Source organism: Lolium perenne, chromosome 4, assembly GCF_019359855.2.
Source record: "Lolium perenne isolate Kyuss_39 chromosome 4, Kyuss_2.0, whole genome shotgun sequence".
Classification (NCBI taxonomy): domain Eukaryota; kingdom Viridiplantae; phylum Streptophyta; class Magnoliopsida; order Poales; family Poaceae; genus Lolium; species Lolium perenne.
Window position 1 is genome coordinate 245,520,739 of NC_067247.2, and position 5,617 is coordinate 245,526,355.

At 42.4% G+C, this 5,617-nt stretch overlaps 1 long non-coding RNA gene across 1 annotated transcript; it reads left to right on the forward strand.

Annotated features, from left to right (window-relative positions):
• Positions 1–3,225: 3,225 nt before the first annotated feature.
• Positions 3,226–4,059, forward strand: LOC139838975 (uncharacterized). The gene is made up of 3 exons (XR_011756759.1): positions 3,226–3,550; positions 3,640–3,873; positions 3,965–4,059. It is a non-coding gene; the product is annotated as an uncharacterized lncRNA (long non-coding RNA).
• Positions 4,060–5,617: the final 1,558 nt, after the last annotated feature.

The following is a 5,617-nucleotide window of genomic DNA, read 5'->3' on the forward strand; positions in this document are numbered from 1 at the left end:
AGATTATGTCTCTTCTATCCTTAATTTTTGCATAGAAAGTTACAGTGATAATCCTTATATCATTGATTATAAAGAGAGACTCATTAATGCACAAGAATGCACTCACAATTTGCAGGAACCTGTGGAAGAAGAAATTGATGAACCTGAAAGCTCATTGGATGAAAAAGAGGAGGAAATTGATGAACCTGAAAGCTCATTGGATGAAAAAGAAGAGGAGAGTGATGAACAAAAGGAGGAAGAATGGATTAGCTACCCATGCCAACCTTCTAATGAGAGTAACTCTTTATCTCTTACACTATTTGATTGTCCTCCATGCTTAGCAAAGGAGGTTGAATGTTATGTTCCTGTGGATTCTCTTGAAATATTACCTATGAATAAAACTTGTGAGAATAATTATGCTACTGTTATCTATGATAATCCATGCTACTTTGATAAATCTTATGATAATGCTTTGTTTGTGCCTGATGTCGAAATGCATGATACTAAAGAATTTTGCTTGGCAAATGTTTATGATAAAGCTTTAGATGATGGTCCTATGTTACTTGATAATATTAATTGTACTACTAATGAAAATGGGATTGGAGAAGTCTTGACATTATCTATGAGTCCCATATCTCTTGAGATTGATCAATCATCTTGTTATATTATTGATAAAAGTGGGTTTGAAAGTTTTAATCCCACTATTCTTGAACTTGATAAAAATTCTGTGTTTATGGATCATGAAAAACGTGCTGCATGTGATAGTTATATTGTTGAGTTTGTTCATGAAGCTACTGAAAATTATTATGAGAGAGGAAAATATGGTTGTAGAAATTTTCATGGTGCTAAAACACCTCTCTATATGCTTAAAATTTTGAAGTTATTCTTGTTTTATCTTCTTATGCTTGTCACTTTGTTCTTCATGAATTTATTTGTGTACAAGATTCCTATGCATAGGAAGTGGGTTAGACTTAAATGTGTTTTGAATTTGCTTCTTGATGCTCTCTTTTGCTTCAACTCTTATTTCTTGCGAGTGCATCATTAAAACTGCTGAGCCCATCTTAATGGCTATAAAGAAAGCACTTCTTGAGAGATAACCCATGTGTTTATTTTGCTACTGTTTTGTTGTGTCTTGGAAGTTGTTACTACTGTAGCAACCTCTCCTTATCTTTATTTTACTGCAATGTTGTGCCAAGTGAAGTCTCTAATAGAAGGTTGATACTAGATTTGGATTTCTGCGCAGAAACAGATTTCTATCTGTCACGAATCTGGGTCAGATTCTCTGTAGGTAACTCAGAAAAATCTGCCAATTTACATGCGTGTTCCTCAGATAAGTACGCAACTTTCATTGTTTTGAGTTTTCTGATTTGAGCAACGGAAGTACCTCGTAAAAATTCGTCTTTACTGGCTGTTCTGTTTTGGCAGATTCTGTCTCTGTTTTTTGCATTGTCTCTTGTGGACTTTAAGCAAGGCTTTCTAGACGTGGAGAGCTGTAGCTAATGTTTTATTGAGTTCTTGCAATGTGTCACTACAGGACTAAGGTGGATTTAAGTTTTTTGAGTACTAACCCCTCTAATGAAGTTTATGAGAAGTTTGGTATGAAGGAAGTTTTCAAGGGTCAAGAGAGGAGGATGATATATGATCAAGAAGAGTGAAAATTCTAAGCTTGGGGATGCCCCCGTGGTTCATCCCTGCATATTTCAAGAAGACTCAAGCGTCTAAGCTTGGGGATGCCCAAGGCATCCCCTTCTTCATCAACAATTTATCAGGTTTCTTCTATTGAAACTATATTTTTATTCTGTCGCATCTTATGTGCTTTACTTGGAGCGTCTGTGTGTTTATTTTCGTTTTGTTTATGTTTGAATAAATTCGGATCCTAGCAATCCTTGTTTGGGAGAGAGACACGCTCCGCTTTTTCATATGAACACTTGTTCTTCGTTCTACTTTTAATGTTCAATGACAAAAGTTGGAAGCTGTTGCATTTATTGCTATTTGGTTGGAAACAGAAAATGCCTCATATTGACTTGGATAATTTGATACTTGGCGATTGTTTTGAGCTCTCAAGTAGATCATGATTAAGTTCTTGCATCATGTAGTTTAAACCTATTAGTGGAGAACTACCGTAGAGCTTGTTGAAATTGGTTTGCATGATTGGTCTCTCTAAGGTTTAGATATTTTCTGGTAAAAGTGTTTGAGCAACAAGGAAGACAGTGTAGAGTATTATAATGCTTGCAATACGTTTTTATGTAAATTTTGCTGTACCGGTTCATACTTGTGTTTGCTTCAAATAACCTTGCTAGCCTAAGCCTTTTACTGAGAGGGAATTCTTCTCGTGCATCCAAAACCTTGAGCCAAAACCTATACCATTTGTGTCCACCATACCTACCTACTATGTGGTATTTCCTGCCATTCCAAGTAAATACTTCATGTGCTACCTTTAAACAATTCAAAATGCTTCTCAATTTGTGTCAATGTTTTATAGCTCATGAGAAAGTATGTGGTGTTTTATCTTTCAATCTTGTTGGGCAGCTTTCACCAATGGACTAGTGGCTTCATCCGCTTATCCAATAATTTTGCAAAAAGAGCTGGCAACGGGGTTCCCAGCCCCAATTAATCAACTTTCATTAATAATTCTCTTCACATGTTTTACTCTGATTCATCAGTGAGCAACTTAATTTTGCAAATAGACATTCCTCCATGGTATGTGAAATGTTGGAAGGCACCCGAGGATTCGGTTAGCCATGGCTTGAGAAATGTAACGGCCCCGGGTAGTACCCCTATTAGATATGCTTGTTATTTTTCTTTTATGCATCATCATGGCATATGCATCATCTCATTCATGTTTTATCAAAATAAAATTATTTTATAAACCCTAATTATTTTTGATTTTCCCTCTCATAAGGTTTATTTATTAAACCCCTCTTGTCTTTTCATTTAACAAAATCACAACACAAAACTATTTTTATTTTTTGCTATAAAACACTCTAACCTTGGACCAAATCTTCCCTGTGGCCCAATCCTCTTGCTCTTTTTCTCTCAGCCTTAGCAGCCCACCTCCCCGCAGCCCAGCCCACCACTCTGGCCCATACCCTTTCAGCCACTCTTTTCCTTTCCTCTGTTGTCGTCTTTCCCTTCGCAAAGGAGCACGCACATGCCGTGGGTGGATGTCGTGGTCCTCTCTTCCTTCACAACCACCGCACCACCACATGCTCCCTTCTCTTTTTAATCTCCATCCAAAAACCGCAGGAAACCCTAGCCCTCCTCCCTCTGGCCGCCGCCACTATCTCCTCTTCTCCCCACCTTTCTCTTTTTCTCTTTGTGAACAAAACGAAGAAACACTGCCACCACCGTCCTCACCATGGCTTCGCCTCCACAGACCACCCCCCGTCGTTCTGAGGGCACCGACAGATGCGCCTTGATGTCCTTGTTCTCCACTCCGGAGGAATCGAGCTCACACGCTCCCGGTCGCCGCCAATCCCGCCGTTTCTCCTTCGTCTCCGGCAGCAAAATTCGGCAATTCCGGGCGGCCTAGTCCTCCCCCGGCGATCTTGACCTCACCAGCGTGGTCCTGGTAACATTCCCGACCTCCTGGACCTCTTCGTTGTTTTTTTTCCCATCCTCTTTTGGGCTGCCGACGTTGACTGCCGGCATCCTCCGCAGGAGCTCGTCGCCGGCGACACTCCGGTGCATCCCCGGCCATCCCACCACCTGCAGCTGAACCGCTACGTCAAGGCGCACCCTCAACGCCATCTGTCTCGTCCCGGGGCGCTCCCATCCGCCGAATCCATCACACACCTGCTCCTCCGCCATGGCTGCAAGCTCTTCCTCACGTCCTCGGCTGGTTAAAGTTCTGTCCAGCTTCGTTTCTACAACAATAGCATCAGTAGCACACTGGTTCAGCCCTTGATCCCTTAATGAATAGATCTGTGTTCAATTCCTTGCAACTGCTGATTAAATCCAACCTTTTTCTTTGATTTTGATTCAGATCTCACGACCAAGATGTTTCCATACGTGTAGAACCTTTTCTATATCAGCAACAGAGACGTAGCTTGTCTGGTTTGTCCTTGAACCTTGTCTCTGGAGACCCAGGTTCAAATCACAGGCTACAGGATTAACCATCCAATTCTTTTTGTTCCTGCTCAGATACGGCGCCTACTGGGCCTTGGCCCGTGTCCTTGCCAGCTTCTTCGATGCCAAGCGCGCGGCAGACCGCTATCCGCTGCTCAGGTCCGGCGCTGTACCAGCCCATATCCCTCTTCGTGTGTTTTATTCTTGCAAATCTTGTAAAAATAATATCTTCTAAAATATAACCCCAAATGCAAAGTGTTATATATGAAAGTTGCTCAGAAAAATATGAGGAATCTGAATATGCCATCCATTACTCTGTTTGCATCTCGCATCATGTCGCACGATGATAGTTATGCATGCTCACCTTACATATATGCGGAGTATTTTGGATTTCCAACTATGATTTTCCTCGCTCCGTTTAACTTTGAAGTAGCGCACCCCTGCCATGACTTGCCATGCTAATCAACCCTTAAACTTGTCGGTAGAAAATGCAACTCCAATTCTAATTTGATTGTCCGGGGTTCCGACTCCGATTAATTTGGATAAGTTGCATCGCCGCATCATATTTGCCATGTCATGAATATCATCTTAGATCATGCCGAATCTTCTTTCGTAGTAGTAAGTATTGCATCCGTTGTTTATCCAGCATTTGCTTCTTCCCGGATAGGATCGCGAAGTGGTGTGGTGAGATACGACGAGTTCTCCGGATGTCCCTCGACAAGCTTTAACAGGCAAGCATTTCCCCTATACCCCTGCCCCTGCAGGAGTCGCTTACCTATTTTATTTTGCCTTCTCCCTCATGCTATCCTTAAGTTGCGTTCTTGTCACGTGTCCTTTCCACTTGTTACCTCAAGCAGCCCATATTGCCACCACCACCTCCTACAGCTATTGTTTGGTTATTGTGTCTGCCTTGCGAGTCGTAGTGCATGCTAGTGCTGTCTTATCTTGTTACTGTTGTTGTTATCTTATCAGGTTATATGTTGGGAATAATCATGGTTACTTTAGTTGTTGATATTTGTTTAGCGGAGGCATCGGTGGGTCAGCTGCTCGTTTTGTGACGGCTCACTTGTGTTTCCTAAATATCTTAGGACCCCGAGTTCTTGTTATCTGTTCCGAGACTAAGCGCTCTAACCACACGTGGGTATGCTTACCGGGTCTCCCCTCGACAACTGCTGGAATCTACAACTTTGTCCAGTGGCCACAATTAGTTTGAACGTTTTGTTTCTCTCGGGCGTGCAAACTTGTTTCTTTGTGGACAGATGATATGATGTTACTTTTGGGGAAGCTATGTGCCTTGTAACCCTGTTGTCTCTTGCACGCTCGTAGGATGCGGTGCCACTGCGAAGTGGTCATCCCGCTGGGCACTGTCCACCTAGCACGCAGTCGCAATAGCTGAGTCCGCTTCGGAGCACGGCCGGACTTCGATACGGGTTAACTTAGTTAGGTGGCTTCCTGGGCATTGTTGTCGTGAAGGAGAGTGCGTGTCGTGATATCCACCTGTCGTAAGTGGGTTGAGCGTGTGTGTGGGCACATTTGGGCACCCCTGCAGGGTTACAATCTTATCGATAAG